The 24,486-nt window shown below is 32.2% G+C and overlaps 1 long non-coding RNA gene across 2 annotated transcripts; it reads left to right on the forward strand.

The window, feature by feature from the left end:
• The first annotated feature begins 9,650 nt into the window (after positions 1 to 9,650).
• On the forward strand, positions 9,651 to 22,239 carry LOC149157222 (uncharacterized). 2 transcript variants are annotated; one of them, XR_016261982.1, is made up of 2 exons: positions 9,651 to 10,212; positions 22,095 to 22,239. It is a non-coding gene; the product is annotated as an uncharacterized LOC149157222 (long non-coding RNA). The 2 variants fall into 2 exon arrangements; XR_016261981.1 differs by lacking the exon at positions 9,651 to 10,212 and adding an exon at positions 10,219 to 10,340.
• The last annotated feature ends 2,247 nt before the right edge of the window (positions 22,240 to 24,486 follow it).

The following is a 24,486-nucleotide window of genomic DNA, read 5'->3' on the forward strand; positions in this document are numbered from 1 at the left end:
AGAGTTCAGGGAAAATGTACTATCAATTGTATAATCATTTGAATTTCATAGGTGGTGCATGCAATCAGAGGAAGGCCTATGATGGATTGTGTAGTTATGGATGAGGAATTTACTAATTAAATATAGGATAATTCCCTAGGAAATTGTGCAAGGAAATAAGAGGTTGGTAGGTAGTCGATTTGTCTAAGTATTGGTTCGGGCTTGTTTGTGATGTAGTGAGATAGATTTTGATAGCAAAGAGTTTGCTCGAGCTTGAGCAAAGCATTATAATCTTCTCCAATTTTCTAATTAATGAAATATACAGATAGCAGGGGTTTTTAGCTGTGGCTTTCCCCCAAAAATTATTGTGTTATGTGTTATTGAATTCTTCATTTTTCTGCTTCATGATTTCATTGATCAATTATTGTTTTTGCTGATGAGTAGAGTAGATTCAAGTCATTGTTTTTTCATATTACAATCTACAGTTTGAATATACAAAGAATTTCTACACAATGCAGCCCTGAAAGATAGACAGGTAGAGGACCAATCCATTATGATTGAAATCGAAGATAACATATTGAACCACCAAGTATATTTACTAGTTGATCTAGGAGCTAGTTTTATCTATATTAGTCCACAAGTGGTTGAAAAATCTAACTAAAAGCTGGAAAGTTTAAAAATGTGTGGCTAGTACAACTAGAAATAGATAGAAAGAGGAGAGTAACTCTGTGTGTAAAACAATGTTCTATGGAATTAAATGGTTATGAAACTAAGTTATGTTTAGACATACTTCCTTTAGGTTCATATGACATGTTGATACATATTGATTGGTTAGAGAAACACATGGCTAGTATGAATTATTTATAGAAAACTATCACTCTCATCAGTGATTAATGAATTCAACAATTGATAAAAGGAATACCTAGGCCTATTTCTTTTAGGAAAATTTTAGCGTTACAATTAAAAATAAGTGCCCAAAAATGCTACAAACTCTGTACTATTCAAATTGCGGAAAACAATCAGAAAACAAAAGGTTCAAAACTAGATGAGTTAGTAGTAATTAGAGATTTTAAATATGTATTTCCGAATGAAATTCCAAGATTAAAAACCAAAAGGGATATAGAATTTTCAATTGATTTGGCACCTAGAGCCACTTTATTGTCAAATACACCTTATAGAATGAGAATCCTAAATTATTAGAAATAAAGATGCAATTACAAGAGTGACTAGACAAATGTTATATTAGACCCATTATTACACCCTACGAAGCCCCGATATTATTTGTGAAAAAGAAAGGTGGCACATTTAGGGTATGTCTAGACTACCGACAATTGAGTAACTTACTATTGAAAATAAGTATCCATTTCCATGCATTAATGATCTATTTAACCAAGTCAAAGGAGCAACAAGATTCTCAAAAATGGATTTCAGAACAGAATACCACTAACTAAGGATAAAAGATGAAGACATACATAAAACAACATTTCAAACATGTATGGACACTACAGGTTTGTAATAACTTTTAGTCTTACCAATGCACCTACAACATTTATTTGGTTAATGAAAAATGTGCTTAGTAAGTACTTAGATAAATTTGTATTGGCCTTCAAAGATTATATTTTGGTGTATTTAAAAAGTTAATAAGAACATGAAGAAAATCTAAGAATGGTGCTGAAATATTTAAGAGAACACCAATTGTACACAAAATTCATAAAATGTGAGTTCTATAAAGACAAAATATAGTATTTGGGTCATTTCATTTTGAAGGAAGGATTATCTCCCAGCCCTGAAAAGGTTATGGCCATTTTAAATTTTCCAATACCTAAGGATGTGTTAGATATCAAGTCCTTCATGGGGATAACCAAGTATTATAGGAGGTTCATTAAATGATTTTCCAAATTAGCTTATCCTATCTCTTCTTTACAAAAGAAAGGAGTGAAATTTGAATGGATAGCCAAATCTGAAGAGAGTTTTGACAAATTAAAACATCTATTAATAGTAGCACGTATTCTAAATATTGCATATCCAGAAAAATAGTTTATGGTATGTAATATTATGTGTCTTGATGAGCTAGGTTGTATTTTGATGTAAGAGAATTATGTGGTAGCCTATGAGTCAAAAAAATTAAAACCACATGTAAGAAATTATGTTGTATATGTATTAGAATTCTCTATTTTGATACATGTTTCAAAAATGTGGAGGCACTACTTATTTGGGAAAAAAATTATGTTGGTTACTGACCACATTAGCCTAAAATACTTTTTCAGTCAATCTGATTTAAATGCTAGACAAGGTAAGCGGATGTCATTTTTAAGTGAGTTTGAGATTTCCATAGAGCATATAAAAGACATGGAAACCAAAGTAGCAGATACTTAAGTAGGCATGTAACTCAACTAATGGGAATTTTTTTTAGTAGTGTTAAAAAATATTTTTAGAACAAATAAAACATTTAGCCTGAAAGACGCATTATTTGAAATTACAGGAGAAATTAAAGCAAACAACACTAATCGGTTATGCAGAAAATCCATAAAATTTGTTAACATATAGAAACACGATTTATGTTTCTAATGAAATTTCACTAAATCAACTTATCTTGGATGAAAATCACTCAAAACCTTTTGCGAGACATCCAGGATATTAGAAAATGATTTCAACCTTGAGAAAATAATTTTATTGGCATGGTATGAAGAAAGAAGTTGCAAATTCTAGAAAGTGAAGGTAGAACACTAACACCCTATTGGAATGATAAATCCATTACCCATTCTAGTCTGGAAGTGGTAGGTTATTTATTTATATTTTATTACTAGCCTCCCTAGAACTATAGGGAAACATGACTCGATTATGGTTGTTGTAGACAAATTGAGTAAAGAAACACATTTCATACATGTTCAATCTATGTTTGGAACAACATATATTGGAGACATATTCATGAATAAGAAAATTTGGTTGCATGGGAAACTGACAATGGTGATATCAGATAAAGATTCTAAATTTACTTCCAATTTTTGGATGACACCGCTTGGAGGAATGGGTAAGCAGCTAAAATTTAGCACTAGCTACCATCCACAAATAGATGGTCAAACAAAGAGACTCAACCATATTTTAGAGGACATGATAAGAATTAATGTTATGCATATACACACTAAGTGGGATGATTTCTTACATTTAACAGAATTTGCATATAATAACAGTTATCAGGAATCTATAAAAATGAGTACCTTTGAAGCAATTTATTGAAGGAAATTCCACACTCCCTTAAGTTTGATTCAACCATAAGACAATATGGTATTGGGACCTAATATTTTACAAGAAATGGAGCAAGTGGTGAACAAGATTAGCCAACAACTAAAAACTACCCAAGAGATACAGAAAAATTATGTAGATTAAAGAGAGTACAATACATCGAGAATTTAAATTGGGACAACATGTGTATATAGAAGTAAAACCAAGTTATAACACCTTGAGGTGAGGAACTTGTCTTAAATTAGTACCAAGGTTCTATGGTCCCTTTGATATTTTAGCTAGAGTTGGGCTACTAGCTTATTAGCTAGCATTTCCAAGTGATATAAAAGTACATACTTTTTTGAATGTCTCCTTATTTAAGAAATATGTTCATGATAATTCTCACATGATTGATTAGAATGTGGTATAGTTGGAGCGAGAAGGAGATTTTGAGGTAGACCCATTATAAGTCTTAGATCAGAGAGAAACCATGCTCTCAAATCGAACTGTCACCAAGGTTAAAGTATGATTGAAGCACTTTACACCAGAGGAGGCCACCTCAGAGGTGGAGGAAAATATCTGGGAAGAATTTCCAAGCTTGTTCTAAGAGGAAGGGAAATGAAAGCAAAATACTGAGGGAAATGTTTCTTTTTAGGAGGGGAAGATGTAACACCCTTGTGTTTGGCTTTCTAAAAGATTGAATTTTTTTAGTCATTGAATTATTATTAGATAGAGTGTCAATGGAATACAATGTTGGACTTATGCAATGATGTAAATATTTTATTATTTGAATTAATAAAAAAACTATTTGGAATATTTAGGAAAGAGCACAAGAGTATTATAAGATTTCTTGCCAGCATAGGAAAAGTTGTTGGTGGTTAAGTTCAGATAATGGACCTTCCCTAAAAGTCTCCTAAAAATCTCTACGAAAAAATAATTAAAAATATTAATATAATGCGATAGAAATATTATGTTAATCACTTAGTTGGAGACAAATAATAAGTGGGTGAAATAAAGAATAGTGGGAGAGAAAGCAATGCTTTGAAGAAAAAGAAAAAGAAACTAAAACAAAAGACCTAGGAAAAAGGCTAAGAAACCTTAAAGTAGGATGCTACTAAAAATTTGTTTGAAAAAAATCTATAAAACAAACCGCGTCGAAATAAAAGAGGTTGTTTATTCCATGAGGAAAGAACATATCATATCAGGGGGAACTAGTAGAGGAATTTCATGGTTTGGAGGACATGTTATATTCTTGAATATTCCCCAAGCAAACTAGTTAGCTAAAATTTCTGATTAAATTTTATCTGTTATTTTGCCATTTTATTTATGTGATGCTAAAATAAAAGGGTAGAAAGGATGCATGATTTTACCTATACTTAATGTGATAAGTTTTGTTTGTACTATTGTTATTTGGTTATTAAGTATGTATATGTGCATGCATGACAAAGAATTTATTCTAAGGAAATTACTATTGAAACCGGAAATCTGAATCAATGTTTTATTTGGGTATAAAAGAAATAAGGTTGCATGCATATAATTTCAGTAGTGGATATGTCTTAAAATTGTATGGAAGTACCTTAGGACTCTTTGGTGTCAGGGATATTATAATTCAACAATATTGGTATATGTCTTGATAATCTTATGGAACTTAAATTTGACGATAAATTTGATGAGAAGATTGAGAAAGAAAATCGTTTTTCTAGAGACACAATTGTGGGAATTACTATGAATATTATTAATTAGTAACGCGTAATTATTATTTTTTTTTAAATTTAGCGAGAAATCATTAAAAGACTGATAATGTCTCAGTATATATGGAATACATATACAAAAATTTCCTTACCCTAGTATGGAACATATAAAGTAAGGAGTTCATTATTATTATCTACAAAAACATACTAAGAGAAATTTTGTAGGATAATTTGATTCTTGGTTAACCAGTAAAGAAAAGAGAAAGGGAATAGTTACACTAAAATAATATTAAATTATATTTACATAGCATGTTAAAAATAAGAGTTGCAACTATCATTCAGAATGTGGATAGCCCTCATCTATTGATTGAAACACAAAGAATTGTAAGAAAAAATCTATACTCAGTTCCGTCAAATAAATATATATGAACCCTTAACATAGTATGGGAGTCTAAACAGTCAAAGAAGTTGAGATATAAATATAAACGAGTGAACCTTTTATAGAAAGGGTGATACTTATACATAGTAGAAACCATAATTAGAAAATATTGTCATCCAAGTTCACTTCAACTCCACAAGATTTTATATGTGAAACCCATAACGAAAATAGAAGTATCACATATGTGACTAGCTAGGAAATTTATTATAGGCATACATATATCAAACAAATAACTCCAAGATGCGTATATAGATTTCATGAACAAAAAATGAGTTAAATAAAGTTCATTTAAAATAAATAATCACATAACCTAGCTAAGAATTCTTTGTAAAATATTTGAACTCATTTTCCAAAGAACTTGTGAATGGTATATGCGTCCAATGATATAAGAAGAAAGAAAAGGGCCAAAACCATTAGTAGATCTATTAATCAATACATAATGGTAACAACATGGTGAAAAATACCAGTACCATGTATAAAGAAAATATGATTTTATAATTCAATTGGGAGGGAGTAAAATACATCATGAAATTGAAACTAGAATAAACTATTTTAGACAATAATTTTCTTCGACCAACAAACTTAAACTTAAGTAAAAAAATTCCACAGTTATTGAATAATGTTCAAACCCTATCTAGTTAGATGATGTTAAACCCTTCTTGGGCTAGAGAGCAAGTAAATTGAAACAAGTAGTATAAACATTGTATAGGTTATTTGAGTCATAAAAATTTCATGCCATATACCATCCACACAAAGATGAAAAGGAGTTGACCTATAGAACAATAGTAGAGAGATTTTAGTGTTGAAAGAGAAGTTAATATCTTAATCCAATGAGAAAATTTCCTCTATTGGATTGAGAACAATACCTATAAGACAAACATGAATTTCGGGTCAGAACCATAATATGAAATAGAGGAAAAATTTGAGATTCAAATATATAAAGAATCCCAAATAATTTACCTATTTGAAAGAAAGCCATTCCCTTACACAAAAAACCATATGGTCCATAAGGAAAAGAAACTCATTAAAGGAATGGAGAGAATAGTTGCTATACAAATAACTAAAGGAGTCGTCTATCGACGCAAAGGAATTGCTCGGACAGCCAAAGATCGCTTATATCTATGTAATAACTCCCAAATAGAAAAAATAAAAATGTTATTTTTGAATTTCACACCTCTCCTATAGGTGGGAGTTAGGACTTTTAAAACTTACCATACAGTCAAGAAATAATTCTTTTGGGATGACGTTAAATATGATATTTAGAAGTTTGTGGCAAAATGTTCTGTTTTCCAACAAAATAAAGTAGATACAATTAAGATCCCAGGTATTTTACAAACATTAGCCATTCCAAGTCAGTGTCGAGACGAGGTTTCAATTGATTTTAGCACTAGTTTACCCAAATATGAAGGAAATATTGTCTTCATGGTGGTTTTAGTAAAGTCATCAAGTATGCACACTTTTGTGCATTATCTCATACTTTCAAGACCAATACAATCGCTACTTCATTTATGGAAATAGTTCAAAAGATACATGGAAAACTAAATGTTATTGTAAGTGATAGAGATCCCATTTGCACTGGAAAATTTTGGACATAATTGTTTTCTTTTTTTGGTAGTCAATTAGTTCATAGCTCATCTTATCATCTTCAATTTGATGGCCAAACCGAGATAGTGAAAAAATGTTTGGAACAATGTCCTCATTTCTTTGTATCTGATAATCAAACACAATGGGTCAAGTATCGATCTCTTGCATAATGGTGGTATAATACTTCCATCCATACCATAGAAAAAATGACCACATTTATGGCACTTTATGGATATCATCCATTATCCACCACTTCATCTTTAAGAGAAAGTTCTGAGGTTCAAGTAGTGGAAGATCACATCAAGTGTCAACAACAAATTCTCCAACACTTAAAGGATAACCTCACTTTGGAAAATAACCGAATGAAACAATAGGCATATCAACATCGCATTGAAACAAGTTTTAATGTGGGCAATTGGGTATTTTTATGACTACAACCATATAGACAAATGCCTCTCAAGGAAGCTAAGAAGGATAATAAATTATTACCCAAGTACTATCACCCTCATAAGGTATTGTAAGAGACTCGTACAATGGCGTACAAATTGGAGCTTCCTCCATCTCCACGAGTACACCTAGTTTTCCATGTTTCGTGATTAATGAAGGTTATATGTGACAAACTTTGAGTTCAAACTATATAGCCATAACTTGATGAGGAAGGAAAAATCAGATTGGAGCTTGAAGTAATCACAGAATCAAGAATACAATATCTATGGAATCGAACAATTTCATAGTATCTTAGATAGTGGAAGAACTTACTTCTTGAATATTTCAAATGGGAGGATGATCATTTCATACATAATCATCCAAAACTACTGAAGCGTTGATGACAACATTGTTTTAAAGGAGAGGGGAAAGTTACGTCCCTATAATACTAGTGTATCCCCCATATTGTTATTTTTGTTTCGATTTTAAGTCCCTATAATACTAGTGTAGCTCCCATATTGTTATTGTTGTGCCCCAAAACTCCGTTAATGTTATTATTGAGCCCTTACATTAACATTTTTTATGTAGGCCCTAATTATATATTGACCCTTTAGACTCTTATATATACCTAGAGGGTCCTGTAACTTGTGTCTTATAAGAATTACTCATTTATGTGATGTAAAAGGACATTGCCCCCTCAAACAGGCTTATTTTCAAGTCATTGATCAATCTCTTCTTTTGTTTTGTGATATGGTTACATAACACAGATTCAACTCTTATTACTCATTTTCATTTACCATCTTTATAAAGTCTTTATCTATTTATTTATTTTTTGTCATTTTATTATACACTATCATACTTAGTGGTTAAACAATTCCTCTTAGAATAACGTTGAATAAATTACTCCAATAATTATGTTCGTTTATGTGGATTCAGTTTTCAATCATGTAGATAGGAGAATGTTTATTATTGTGTCTCTTTTTCTAATTTTAAAAGCATTGATATTTATATATACATATTTTTAGGAAAAGGGAAGGGACTCAATCCTTCAAACTAGGGTTTAATAACACCTAAGCGAGTTACATCTATCCACAATGCTATGCATAGACCACATATCATTTTTCTATCCTTAGTACGATATATTATGTGAACCCCTCTACCATAACTTCGCCTGTTCCAATTTTTATGATTATTAACTTGACATTAGGCCATTCGATACCCCACTTCACTTGACTCACTTGGAATTCATGTTCCATGGGTCCTTTATCCATGTGTTTGACGTGCTAGGCATAGTCTTGGTAGAGTTACAATTGGATGGTTTTAATGAATTAAGATGACTTAATGATGAAAATGTCCCACCAAATAGACTTATCGAAATGACTAGCCACCCAACCTAGTTAGTTAGCATTATGTTTGTTGTTGCAAACTATGATTTTTGGTCAACAAACTAGGATTCAACCTTGTGTATTTTTTTCCTCTGCAACTAATATTTCTCACAGGAATAGATTGGGCTTTTAGTTTGTGGAATAAATTCATCTATATAGAACAAGATTCCTTTGGAAATAAGCTAGGGTTTTGACTTGCCGACTACATTTATCTCTGATAAATTATGTGTAACATAGCTCAATTTCATACCTCAAATTCATAGCCAATTTTTTTTTATTTATATATATTATATCTTTCACCTTTGGTGCTCATCATCACGTTGTCTTAATCGAATGGAGATAAAGGCTACGATTTCCTTTATGTAACATACAACATTTCAATACAAAATTTCAATGATTTTTTTTTTTTTTTTTTTTTTCTCTAAGATCTATTATAGCAAGAAAAAAGTATAATATTTTTGTTACACTCACTCGAGAATTATTTGGTTCTATAATATAATCTCATTCTAATGGTACTTTCATGTTTAACATGTGGAAAAGGATAGGGTTTGACACCACTCCCCTCTAGGTTGTTAACAATATTAACTTTACACGTTACAACCACATACAAGATGTATGGTTTATATTGATAGTCTATGTAATTTTCAATACGTTTCTACAATAGGTTGTTTTACACCCTTCCAACGCTAGATATATATGTTTACTTGATAAATGGTTCGGCACGTGTGCGATAATGTTTGAATGGAGGGTATATGTATTCATTTACCATTTACATGTCACACTCGCTATGTGACAACTGGTTAATAGCTAAGATCCAACTGTTGATATTCATGATGGATGAATTGAGTTGACATTTACTTATTCTTATTGTTGTTCGTTTTCTACCAACTGTGCGATCCCTCTGCTACCTCACCAAGTAACGTGGCCCTTCCTCCTCTATTGTGGCGGTCTCGGCTCCATCATACGTAAGGAAAGAGTTTATGCTCATAGCCGATCTGCTACCTCACCAAGTAACGTGGCCCTTCCTCCTCTATTGTGGCGGTCTCGGCTCCATCATACGTAAGGAAAGAGTTTATGCTCATAGCCGATCTGCTACCTCACCAAGTAACGTGGCCCTTCCTCCTCTATTGTGGCGGTCTCGGCTCCATCATACGTAAGGAAAGAGTTTATGCTCATAGCCGATCTGCTACCTCACCAAGTAACGTGGCCCTTCCTCCTCTATTGTGGCGGTCTCGGCTCCATCATACGTAAGGAAAGAGTTTATGCTCATAGCCGATCTGCTACCTCACCAAGTAACGTGGCCCTTCCTCCTCTATTGTGGCGGTCTCGGCTCCATCATACGTAAGGAAAGAGTTTATGCTCATAGCCGATCTGCTACCTCACCAAGTAACGTGGCCCTTCCTCCTCTATTGTGGCGGTCTCGGCTCCATCATACGTAAGGAAAGAGTTTATGCTCATTTCGGCTATCATCCCCATAGTTTGACTGGTAAAATACTTGGTCTCCTTCACTTCTTTTTGTTTCTCGTTGTCCGTCTCGTGTTCTTGGCTCTAACCCTTTCATTTATTCGATTCGACGCCACCTTCAGGATTGGGCATGGATTTCGGTCTCTAGAGGTTACCTTTACTGAAATTTCTAATCTATCTATGTTTTGTTTCCATTTTAGTTAGATTTTCCGCCAAGCCCAACTAATTTGAGGTGTTTGTCGTAGCTTCACGACATCGATTCATATGAAAGTTGAATTGACATTTTCAACTAAGATGCTCATATTTGACTTATATTTCATTTCTCTAGTTGTAATCATACTAAATATTAATATTTTCCTTCATGGCTACCTTTTATATGATTTTCTCCAAGTCTTTTGTTGGGTTACACGTTTTGGCGACTAAGCTTTCGAGTGTGGGTGAAATTTAATCAATGGTTATGGTAATTAACTAATTGCAACTCATTTATAGTTTTTCCTTGATATGATTTTTAAATAGGAGTAAGGATTTATATTGTATTTCGTTATGTTTAAATTCAACGTCTAGGAGGTTTTAGGAAAAAACCTTCGTGAACCTTTTTTTCCTAATTCCATTAGGTTTGGTGACTATTTCTATGCTAACCATTAAGATATTGTTTCTTAAATTTAATGTTGTGTTTGTAACTTAGGGTCATTCTCATGTTAACTAACCCTTGATTCCCTATGTCCCATTCTTAGTTATGAATTGGGTTTTTTTACAATTTAGCTATGGGTGTAGGAATTATTTTCTCAATTTCTTTAATGAGTTTCTTTAATTTCTAGCACATAGGTCTTTTTTGTGCAACAACGTGACTTTCTTGCTAAGAGGTAATTTACTTGGGATTATCATTCTAATGGAATATCAAATTTTTCCTCTATTTCATATCGATGGTGTGACCCCAAATTCATGTTTATCTTACAGGTAGGATTAAAATCTTAACTTCTTTTTCAACACCAAAATTCTTCTATCATTCTTCTATATGTCATATCATTTTCATCTCTATGTGGTTAGTTTTTGGGGTGACATTCTTATGGCTCAATTATGTTATACAAGGTTTCTCTTGCTTGTTTTGATTTACTTGTTCTCTACCCTAGGATGGTTTTAATGTCATATATCCAACAAGAGTTTGAATGTTGTTCCACAGTTGTGGAATTTGTTTCTTAAGTTTAAGTTTGTTGGTTGAGCACCTCATCGTATAAAATGGTTTACTCTTGTTCCAAATTCATGATGTATTAGACTCCCTATCATTTTAATTATAAAATCATATTTTATTTATCCATGGAGTCAATATTTGTTTCACCATGTTGTCACCATTTTGTACTGATTAGTAGAGATAATAAAGGCTTTGGCCCTTTCTTTTCTTCTTATAACATTGGATCATATACGGTTTAGTGTTTCTTCAAACCATGAGTTTAAATAAGTTACAAAGAATCCTCAGCTAGGTTATTTAATTACTGGTTTTGAATGGACATTATTTAACTCTATTGTTCACGAAATCTATAAATGCCTTTTCGAGTTATTTATTGGATATATGTATGTCTACAATAAATTTCTTGCTTAGTCCCATATGTGAAACTATTGTTTTAATTATGGCTCTTTCATATAAACTATATTCCAGTTGAAGTTGACTTGGATGATAATATTTTGTAATTATGTTTTTTACCATGTGTAAGTATCACCATTTCTATACCATGTTTAATCACTTAGATTTATATCTTAGCTCCTTTGAATATTCAGGAAGTCATACTAATTTAAGGTTTCATATATATTTATTTGATGGAACCGAGTATAGATTTTTTCTTATAAGTCTTTGTTTTTCGATCAATAACTAAGGGATATCCTCATTCTTAATGATAACTACCACTCCTTCTTTTAGCCTATTATGTTAATATAATTGAATATTATTTTAGCATAACAATTGGCTTTCCTTTTTATACAATATTCAACTAGGATTTGAATTATCTTACGAAATTTCTCTTACTATACTTTTGTAGATAATAATAATGGAATCCTTACTATACATGCTCCATACTAGGGTGAGGATTTTATAGTATATGTTTTCTGTATATATATAGATACATAATCGGTCTTTTAATTTCTTCACGATAGATTTGCAAATAGAAAACAATTATGTGTTACTAATTAATAATATTCATAGTAATTCTGACAATTTTGTGTGTAAAGAAACCAATTACTTTCCTAATCTACTCATAGATTTTACCATCAAATGGAAGTTCCATAAGATTTTCAAAACATATAATAATATTTTGAAATTATAACCTCCCTAACACCAGAGATTCTTAAAGTATTTCCATATGATATAAATAAATCTCCACTACTAAAATTCTATGCATGTAGTATCATATCTTTTATACTCAAATCAAAATTGATTCAAATTTCACATATCAATAACAATTTCCATCGGCTCATTTCCTTCTCATGCATCCATATATACATACTTGATAACCAGAAAACAATAGTAAAACCACAATATATCACATTGATTATAATTAAAATCATGCATCCTTTCTACCCTTTTATTTTAACACCACATATGTAAATCAACTAAATAACTTATTAAAGTTTAATCAGAAATTCCAGCTAACCAGTACGCTTTGGGAATATTCAAGAACATAGCATGTTCCACCCATCAATGAATTTCCTCTACTAGTTCCTCCCGAGATAAGATCTTCTTTCATGATTGAATAAGCAACCTCTTTTATTCCTATGTGGTTTATTTTATATATTTCTTCCCATCATACTTTTAGCGGCATCCTACATTAAGGTTTACCAACCTTTTTCCTAGGCTTTTGTTTTAGTTTTGTTTTTCTTCAAAAATTTATGTTTTCTTTTTATTTAAAGCACATGTTTCTCTCCCTATGTGCTTTATTTCACCCCACTTAGTATTTCTCTCCAACTAAGTGATTAACATAATATTTCTCTACCATTAGGTTAATATTTTTAATTATTTTCTCTTATGGATTTTCAGGAGACTTTTAGTGAACGTCAATTATGTGGACTTAACCACCAACAACATTTACTAAGCTTTCAAGAAGTATTATAAAAGTTTAGTGATCTTTCTTGAATATTTCAAATAGTTTATATATTAATTCAATTATTAAAATATCTACATCATTTCATAAGTCCAATCATGGCTTCCATAGCCATTGAATCCAATAAGAATTCAATGTCTAGAAATAGTCAATGTTTTAAAAATCCAAACATAGGGGTGTTACATCTTGGCCCCCTAAAAAGAAATGTCATCCTCAATGTTTTTCTTTTAATTCCCATTGTCTTGGAACAAGGTTGGAAATCCGTCATGCATTTTTCCTCCATCTCCTAGGTTGATTCGGGATACTCAAGAACCCCTTATTATCCAATATCTTTTACTTTTGTGATGTTAGTAGGATTGTGTGTGATTTTTTTTGAAAAAACCATGTTTGCGTGCACTTTAAATAGGATAAAATGTAAAGGAAACTATAAAGGTAAAGTATTAAAAGAGTTTGATAACGGAGGTCATCCAATGTGGACTATGTGAACAGACCCTACTCAAATTGGGGACACCTCTTCATTCATTACAGAAAAATCAAATGAATACATGGAAAAAATACACCTCATAACTTTAAATATTGGGATGACCTAAAAATGGGCTACTAAGATGGAGAAATAGACTACACCATCAAATTCCTATTGAATAATGTGAGATTTGAGTATAAAAACAACCCCTTTCCGACATTGGCACTTCTACACCCTAGGAAATCCTTCAGATTCCTTTCAGTATAAAAAAAGATAGTCACTATAAGGGTTTCACCACCTCGTGGTTTCATGCTATGAGTTCGATTGTTGTCTCCACCATCCTTCCCATGTTGATTTTTGTCCTTTTATGTTTTCGCCAATGCAATCGTACAAAACTTAAATACTAAACCCCTAGCAGACTTAAAAAAGGGTGCACCCCTAGAACCATGGTTGGCGAGTGGTTGTGAAAATTTTGGCTATGGAATGCATTGTGGGTACAAACATGTAGACCCTTATATTTTATGCAATTGATTCTATTTATAACTCACCCTTCTCAATGTTTTTTTCTTTCTTTACGAGGGTTAACAATCATATGATATAAGGTTCCAAAATCTTGTTTTAATGTTTTGTCATTACCATGCCAGTGCAATGACTCATCCACCACTACATGTAATTTGTAATAATCATAATACGTTATGTCGTCAAACCTTGTTTATAACCCTTATATAGTATGCCATTTGGATAGACCATATAATATGATGCATCATATATGCCCTCATATGGTTCGTTCACCCATTATGAGCATACCTTGTAGTTATTTGGCCACCAAATAATTTTAGTAGCCTATGACTCATGACTAGAGGTTATAGATTTTGACCTCTGAAATAGGGATTTATTTTAATATAGTTTGTTTATTTTTTAGGTTATGGTTATTTATTATAACCATATTTTATAACAAACCTATTTTTTTTTAACTTTATCATTTTGGTTATATATATATATATATATATATATATATATATATATATATATATATATATATATATATATATAGATATAGTCTTTGGTGAAGGGTTAGGAGGCCAATGCTAGAGTGGCACATGTTAGTGGCATATCGGTCAATCAGTTGCCACATAAGGATAGGGGATCCCACTGTCCTGTATAACTTGTAAACTTTTCATGGTAATAAGTTGGTCATACCGACTCGAATTGAGGTGTCATTCACGTTATTGGGTTCGTAATGACGAGCACTACACCCTAGTACCATTATTGCCGAGATAGGATAATTTTAAAAATTAAGCCCTTACGAGCACTCTTAGATCATTCTTCCCCACTAAGGAGTTTTTGGTCCTCCAAAAGCTTAAGCATGATTGCTATCTCGAATGGGTAGTGGGTTTAGTATTCTAGTTGAGTATTGGTGTTCCACCTTCACTTGCTGACACTCTAGACACTTACACAAAGTGTCGGTGTTCCACTTTCACTTGCTGAGACTCTAGAAAAAGGCAAATATTTTGCTACATATTTATTCATACCAGGCCAATAAAATTATTTTCTTAATGTTGAAAACATTTTTTGGTATATTTGATGTCTTGGAAACCATTTCTAATGGTGCTCATTTAAGATAAGTTGTTTCAAAGCAATTACATTTAGGATGTAAATTATATTTTTGAACGTTAATAATTTTTCTAACTTGTTCGCATCACTAGGGATTTCTGTTTGTTGCAATTTCTATTGAATTCTTTAAAAGATTTCACCTTTCTATATTGAATTTATATTATGTTCAACAAAATCTATTTTATCATTGCTAACGGAAATTTTCATTAGGTAATTTCCATGACTACTTAAAGCATCTTCTAATTTATTTTCTTTAACTTTTATATGAATTATATCAAATTTAAATTCACTTATAAAAGCCATCCACCTAGCTTGTCTAACATTTAGATCTGATTTGCTGACAAATATTTCAAGCTAATGTGGTTTGTAACAGTTGTGAAATTTTTTCCCAGAAAGTAGTGTCTCCAAATTTTTAAAGTATGTATGAATTCAGCTAACTCTAAATCATATATTGCATAATTCATTTCATGTGTTTTCCGTTTCCTCGACTCGTAGGCCACTATGTAGTTATTTTTCATTAGAACACCACCTAATCATTCTAGACATGCATCTGTACATATTTAAAACTCCCTTTTTGGTTTTACAATCTTCAAAATAGGTGTTATCATTAATAAATGTTTTAGGTTGTCAAATATTTCATGGCACTGAGATTTTGACTCAAATTTTTCTCCCTTCTTTTGTCAGGAAATAATGACACAACTGAGCCTTGGAAAACCATCAATGAATCTTCTATAATACCTTGTAATTCCCATCAAGGATCTGATATCCGAAAGATCCTTAGGTATGGGCCAATTAAAAATGGCATTGACCTTTTCAGGATCAACAAATAGTCCTTGCTTCAAAATGACATGACCCGTATATTGTATTCCATCTTTGTAAAGTTCACATTTACTGAATTTTGCATATAATTGATGTTCTCTCAAAGTTTTCAATACCATTCTTAGGTGTTCTTCATTTTCTTCATTTTTGGAATACATTGAAATGTCATCAATGAAATCCAACACTTATTTATCTAGGTACTTACTAAGCACATTATTCATTAAACACATAAAGGTTGCAGGTGCATTCATAAGATGAAATGGTAAAAAAACAAATTCGTAGTGCCCATATATGGTTCAAAAGGTTGTTTCTTTAATTTCTTCACGTTTTATCCTTAGCTGATGATGCCTTCTTCTCAGATCAATTTTTGATAATATTGTTTCCCCCCTTACTTGATCAAATTAATCATCAATGCAGGGTAAGGGGTTCTCGTTTTTTATATTCAATTTTTTCAATTGCTTGTAATCTATGCACATTCTAAATGTACCATCATTCCTTTTCACAAATAAACATTTGACTTGAGAATGGAAAATTTTTCGTCTAATGTAACCTTCATTGAGTAATTCTTGTAACTGCATTTCCAGCTCCAATAGCGTTGGAATACTCATTTAATAAGGTGCTCAAGATGTTGGGGTAGCTCCTGATACCAAATCAATAGCAAAATATGTCTCTACGATGAGGTAGTCCTAGAATTTATTTTGAAAATATGTATTTGAACTCCCTAATCACCGACAATTCATCTAATTTTTTACATTTTTTGCTGATTATTTTCATCAACCTGAACAAAAAATAGTTTACATCCTTTTCTTGCACTTCTTTTCAGCTGCAATGCTAAAAATTTTCTAACTAAAATAAGTTTTGGTATACCTTTCATAGTTGTGTCAATCCTTCTTCATTGACATAGTGCACTACCTTTTCTAAATAGTTTACTATAGATGTATGTTTTTCTCGCCCTTCCATCCCTATCAACAAATCATACGGTCCTAGAGGAAGCATATTTAAATTTAATTCTATTAGACAACCCTTTAAATTTACACAAGAATTTTTTGACATAGCTACTTACTTTCCACTTTGTACGTGTAGCTAATTGTACTAACCATGCATTCATAAAATTTTCAGCCTTTATTTTTCACTGTTTCACTATATCTGGATGAGTATAGCTAAGACTATGCCCTAAATAAATTATTACAAACACACGATATTTCAGTATGTTACCTTCAATCTCGATCATGGTGGTTTGTTGTTCCACTTGCCTATCTTCTAATGTTGCACTTATAATTGGAATGTTTCTTGCAATATTATTTATTGTTGGGGCTTCATGGACAATTTGTATATTCTAAAGAGATCTCAATATTTGTGGATAATATCTCAAGAGGTGGGGTTCTCCATAGCCCCAACACTTCAAAGGTTATTTTCCCTTCACCCTACTTACCCTTTAATTATTCAGATCCATTGGTTTGACCGAGTTTGAGATTGGGGAGGTTGGGGTGGATTGCTTCTATTGAACTTTTTCTGTCAGCCATCCCTTCCAAAAAATTTTAGATATGGAGATTTTTGTCTCTTCATTCCACTCACAAATTTATTTCTGTCGCTGCCTTGCTAGAATTTTGAACCTTCTCCTCTATTTTTAGATTGTTGATAGCAGAACCTTGCTTCCCTCATAGCTTCATCCACCATTTTAGGGTTGTCAAATTCAATCCTCTCTCTGTAAAAAACTAGAAGAAAGTTTGCAAATATTTTGTACATGGGCTTTATCTTCCTTAATGTAGGGGACATAATGTAGTAAATTGGTGAATTTGATAGCAAATTCATCCATAGTTAGTTGTCCAAACCTTCAATCATGGAACTCTCTTTCCTAATCATAATACTATCGCCTATTGAAATATTTAGACTAAAATTGTTTCTAGAATTTCTCCCACGATACTCACTTCTATTCTAGACTATGCACTATTTTAACCTCCTCCGACCAAAAAGAAAATTTTCATTATAACTGATAGATTGCGAGTCTCACCTTCAAATTAATTTCATACTCATATACTTTGAAATAATTTTTCATATTGAGAAGCCAAGCTTATGCATCCTCCTACTTTTCACCATAAAATGTAAGGGGTTTTAGTTTCTTAATTTCCCCCTCTACCTTATCTCCACCCCCTTATCTCTAGCCCCCTTTTTCTTCATAGATTTATGAATTGACTTTTTAGTCAAATCTCTAATCGATTTTTCTAGCTCCTCACTTGCCTTTAACAATTGTTCATGACTAGTTATGATATTGGCCAATTCTTGTTGTATGCTTCTTACAATATTTGAAAATTTACTTGCTAAACGAGTATTATGTCCTCCAAACTCGATAAAAATCCCCTCTTCTTCCATATGAGGTGTATTGAAGCTTCTTCCATCTTGTCTTGCGATGTTGACTCACTTTTGTACCTTATTGTCTACAACAATCACCCATTAATTTGCATTCAAAACACATAAGAATATATAAAGTGCTATACATGATACTCTCTTGTGGTGATTCCTGGTAGGCCTAGTTTAGAACCTACCACTTTGATACCATATATCACATTCCCATTTTTCACATCTATCGTTTTTGTTTTCTATTTCTGTCATTTCCATAGTTATCGGTCTTATGAAAAAAATTGTAACTATTATAAACATTTTATGATGAGTTATGTACACATGAAGCTCTACATATTAACATATTGCATTCTTTATTCATTACTTAAATATGGTTCCTATACAACTCATTGTTTTACTTACCTTTATTATTCACCCTTGGAAATTTGACTTCATTAGGCTTCGAGATATTAAATTTGATTATATAAATAAAGTTAAATCCTCTTTGCTTCCTTGGTGCAATGTGTAACAGATAGCTAAGGAATTATAGTATTTCATTTCAATTTTCCATTATGTATCATTATAAGACTAAGGGTTAACATCATATATTGTCCCATGATTGAGACATTGTAACTCTCATGTACCTCTTATATGATGTGTATAACTTTTATTGTTTCTATGTGGAATTTAATTTCGTTGTAGCTTGGCACTCTGCCCTCCTAGTCATCTCCTAGCCATTTGGCCTAGCGAGCAGTAGCCATGCATCCATATTCATATGAGCTCCACATGCCAATTGTACTAATCTTAAGGAATTGTGGAAATGAGCTTTTAGATATGAGAGGGTGGCAATTATTCCTATGCTAACCCTAACCTTTTTTTAGATTTTGGTCTCATTTGCCTTGAGAAATGTGGCCAAACACTGCTTTGCAACTAGACAATACCCTACCTAGTTTCCACTCTTATCCCCAACTATACCTTGCAATTTGATTCGAAATTCCATTTCAACTATTGAATTATCCTAGAGGAGAGTTTGGCTACTACTGGTTAGGTATGTCTCTGTCATACTAATTCAATGTTTAGAGTTCTAGGTTCAAGTGGTAGGGTCACAAATATGGAATTAATATTCTATTAAATTTAGTATTTTTTATTCACAAGTGGGCACGTTCTGGTTTCATAGGGAATATATTTAGAGCTAGTCTCTATTTTTCTGGGCGTTGTCAGCCTTGAAGGTGAGTCTGAGCTTACTTTTAGCATTTCTCTTCTCTTTTTTTTTTTTTTTTAAGTTTTGTATTACTTATCAATGCCTTGATTCCTCACTTATGCAGGGTCATGGCGAGATGAACTTCGAAAGGTTTTGGTGTGTGGCACCCTCGTAAAACTGTTTACTCATAACCACATTGAAATTTCATGTATTGAATGATGTAAAGGAATTTGTGTGAGGGAGATTTGTGATTCAATTATTTCTTATCTTCTCAGCTAGGGCACCTCTCGAAATTTATTTTCGTTCTTTTCTTTCTCAGTGCTTCTATTTTTGTTGAGTCAGAATTTCCAGAGTGGATCCTAGGCACAACATCATAGAGAATTTATCTTAGATTCCTTATATGCGTTCAAACCCTATGGTTTTGGAAGGTTGTCTAGTTACTTAGAGGTGAGTGTTTATCATCTAATTTAGTTTCTATGCTGCTCTTTAAATATTTTAGGCTCAACTCATTGCTAAATCCCTAATTGGACCACTCAACTACGCTAAAGATAGTTTTTGGAAGGATGGGTACCTTTTGTGAATTTCGTATGACTTAAAATTGTAAGCTTCAACACTTTGATTCCATTTATATATTACAGGTTGGCACACATGTCTATTACATTTGGGTGACTTCACAGGGAAGAATCCTAATTATCCCTTTATTCATATTTTTTTTTCACGTCCTTCAGTACTATACAATCCCCTATTTATTTATTTGAATCCTAACCAATGATTATTGCTAGAACTAACTTCACCCTTAATCAACTATAGTTTTATTTGTTTCTAGTCTTTAATTTTGTGATACCATGCATTTTCCATTACTTACCTTTTGGTGGTATGCTTGCAGGTATTCCTCCACTTCTATATAATTCCTCTCTCTGATCCATCATCTAATTCCATTGTTTTTTTATTTTATGGCTTCCATGGAAGGTACCAATTTTGAGATGTATTATTTTTTTAGTTAAGAAATGCGTCTGGTTCTCCTTGTTTCATGCGACCTCAAATACTGAGCGAGAGTCTTCATTCCAGGTTGGCAACTCCTATTCCACTTAACTTCCTTGTGGATGATCACTTACATTTCTGATTTCACTACCCTGGGGTTTCTATAGAGTTAGACGTTGCTAGGGTGTCGAATCATTTACATGGACTTAGATATAAAAGCCAATAATGGCTTATTAATTTAATTTCTCTTATACAATTGTATTGGTATATGGTCTTTAAAAGAACCATAATTTCCTTAGAACATTAAAGGTTTTTTTTGTCAAGGATGGCCTTGAATTGATATTTTTTTCTCATACAATGCAATGAATTTGGAAAACTTTATATTCCTTCCCAATTCTTCCCTATGCTCATATAATGTACATTAATCTATTACACTATGAGGAGGAATGTCTCTTCCAATGTTCACTTTGTTTGCATTATAAATATTATGGTTGCATTATAAATATGAATGCTTACAATGGTTCTATTCCTATTTTTCTTAGCATTTATAGTATTCATCTCACAATTGGTTTCTATTTAGATTATTTTAATGCATTTGTTTATAGTATGTTAGTCATAAAGCCATTTTTAGGTTAGAGTAACAATAAATTCTTAGTTCTTTACACAACTTAATTTTTTCCATTTACATCTGGTATTTTAATGACTTTTATCCCCTACGTTTGAGACTCTTGGTCACTTGTTGAGTCATGTATCCTTGCATTCATTTTACCTAGTATTTATTATTTAATTACTCAATCTATGCATATGTGATTTACGTATAAATATTCTATAACAATATTTGCATAAACTATTACAATCTATAACAAATAACAAATAATCCCTCCATGAAGGAATATAAGTTGAAATATCTAGTGTAAATATGTATGACTTGGAATATTGTTAAGGAATATCTTGCAGAGCTTTCTTTATCTTTACACTTGATTATCAAGTAGTGTAATATTGGATTAATATTCTAAATAGTCTGTTTAGCAATAAAAGAGAAGAACAAACTATTTTATTACTTGAGATTATGTTCTTTAATGTTCTTCTGCAAGTAAAGTCTAATACTTTATACAGGTACACACATATAGACTTTTAGTACTTGTTGACTTCAATTCTTATGGAAAGACGCCTGTTGAGCCTTAGTTTTGGTCTTATTTTTGCTCAAAGAAACTTACTTATCCATCTATTTTCCATCCATTTTCCCTTCATTTATCCCATTTTGATGTATATTTGATATCCATTCAGGTATTTAATTTTAATTTTTCAATTTCTAAAGTTTTTATGAAAATTTGGTTTTTAGTGCAAAATTGGCAGATTCAGAAATTCCCGTAATAGCTCTATGGTTGATATGGTTGCAGGACACTTGGGCACGAATGGAATGCATGGATGGACAGCTTGGGAACTAGGACTAAGCCAAAAATGCTTAGTTCGAACTGAACAAGCTTTATTAGGCCCATTTGGTGCTAGTCAACCATGACTAGTCATGCAGGAGTCCCATAGAAATAGGGCTGTTTTGAGATTTCATAGGAATGGTCATCTTTCTTGGGATGGAGATAATGAATTCGACTTGGATAGGTGGATGAGAGTAGATGGGTTTGTTTGAGTGAATATAGATCAGTTTTTTCATGAGACTTCTTATTTAAAGCCAAAACTTTGATGGCTTATGTATTGATTTTGTGATATACTTTTATTTTGTGACATCTTTGGATTGAGAAGTTAATTTGAAGACTTGTGTTATTATTATTTTGCTGTGCAATGCTTTGGATGTGTGACTGATCTAAGCTTCTGATATCACCTCTCAAAGTGTGCAAGGCAAGGGTGGAGGGCCCCCACTCCAAGCTAAGTACACTTCCTTGTTAAACTAGTTTTATTTCCTTGTAATTTGGTTGATTGTAGCACTAGTTTTTCAAAGCTTTATTTCAGTTTCCTTTATGGTTTATGCATATTTATTGATTTCATTTGTTAATAGCTTTTTCATCACTTTATTGAGTTGGAAAAACAGGTGTTCAAGTTGGGCATCCCTTCTGCTAAAATGATGAATCAAAACTAGTTTCTTTTGTTTACATGCAAGCAGTTTTATTTCCATTTAGATTAAGATATTGAGATGAATGAATTATGATGGAATATCTTATGTGTCTCTTAAGTTAAGAGCTTCTTTCATTTATAATTTATCCATCTTGAGCTTTTGGTTTCAATCTCTGATTCATTAAGTGATAATTGAGGTGAAGGTGGACTTCTTGAGGTCAAGAACCCTTTCAATATTTCTCTCTTTTTAAGCTGATTGAATTAGAGTTATAGATATATTATTTTTAGCTTTTGAATAACTTATATTTCAAGGTTTGGTTATATCTGATCTTCACATATAGTGAACTTGCCTCAAAGCATAAACAACCCGGATTGATAAGAAATAATCGTGTTAATTTAGGACCATAAATTAGCTCAACATTTTGGCGCTGTTGCCGGGGAGGCAAATATCGGCATAGTCAATAGAAAGATAAAATTCAAAAAACACAAAAAAATTAGTTACATTCTATTTTTAAGTTATGTTTCTTTATGCCTAGATATAGAGATCCTCAAGGTAGATTTATCAAAAACCCCCCACAAGTAGAAATAGGATCATCACACACTCCAGTTACTGGTAATCCAATAATTGAGGAGTTGGTAGAAAATCAAAGAACTGGCCAAAGATTAACTTTAATTGAAAGGAAAGCTTTGTTAGCTTGGGAAGCAAAACAAAAGCAATTCTCCACTTCCGGAAAACAAAAAGAAAAAGGAAAACAACATGTCTTTCCATCCATAAATCCTCCTATCTTCCAACAACTTGAAATTCCACTTGAAATTGAAATAAATCAAACAATGGCAGAAGAGGGACATGGATCCGTTCATCTTAATCCTGAACAACAAAGAGCTGAATATGAAAGACAACAAAGAGAATGGAGAAGAAAGAGAGAGGAAGAGGAAAAACAAGAAAATGATAGGAAGCTAGAAAACGACCGGAAAAGACAAGAAGATGGAATTGATCAAGAAACTACTTTTGGTTTTCCAATAGTAGATACGAGTGCAATATTAGGAGAAGAAGTAAAAATGAAAAATATTCCACCTTCTGTATTGCCAAACTTTTATGGAATGTCTACAGAAGATCCTGATGCATTTATGTTTGAATTTGATATCCTATGTAGAACATACGGATATACTGATGACATTCATAAACTTCATCTTTTCCTTGCAACATTAAAAGCAGCAGCTTTAAAATGGTTTATGGGTTTAGGAGAACAAACAATAGCCTCTTGGGATGATATGCGAACTGTCTTCCTTAAGAAATATCAAGCTTATTGTAGATCTAGAGATTCAAAGGAAGATGTTTTTAGAATGACACAACAAGAAGATGAAAGCTTAGAAGAATATTTGGAAAGATTTGCATATAATCTTTAGAAATCTAAACAACATTCTCTAAATCAAGAAACTGTTCGCACAATCTTCCTCAAAGGTGTAAGGGATGAATACCTTGACATTTTGAATGTGATCGGTAAAGGAGATATTTCAAACCTTCCATTCGATGAAATTGTCGAGTTATGTCAGAAATATTCTAGAGGAAGATAAAAAACCGGAAGAAGGGAAGTGAGTTCCAAAGCAGCAAAGTCAGCTGCAGGAGGGCTAATAAGAGCTGAAATAGGAAGTCTATTGGAAAATTTCAAAAAAGATCTTTTGAGTACATTAAGAACACAAGTGGATGTGTTAAATGCAAACAAG

The sequence above is a fragment of the Pinus tabuliformis genome, chromosome 5_2 (assembly GCF_031772625.1).
Source record: "Pinus tabuliformis cultivar Carrire ecotype Pingquan chromosome 5_2, CPIR1, whole genome shotgun sequence".
Classification (NCBI taxonomy): Eukaryota; Viridiplantae; Streptophyta; class Pinopsida; order Pinales; family Pinaceae; genus Pinus; species Pinus tabuliformis.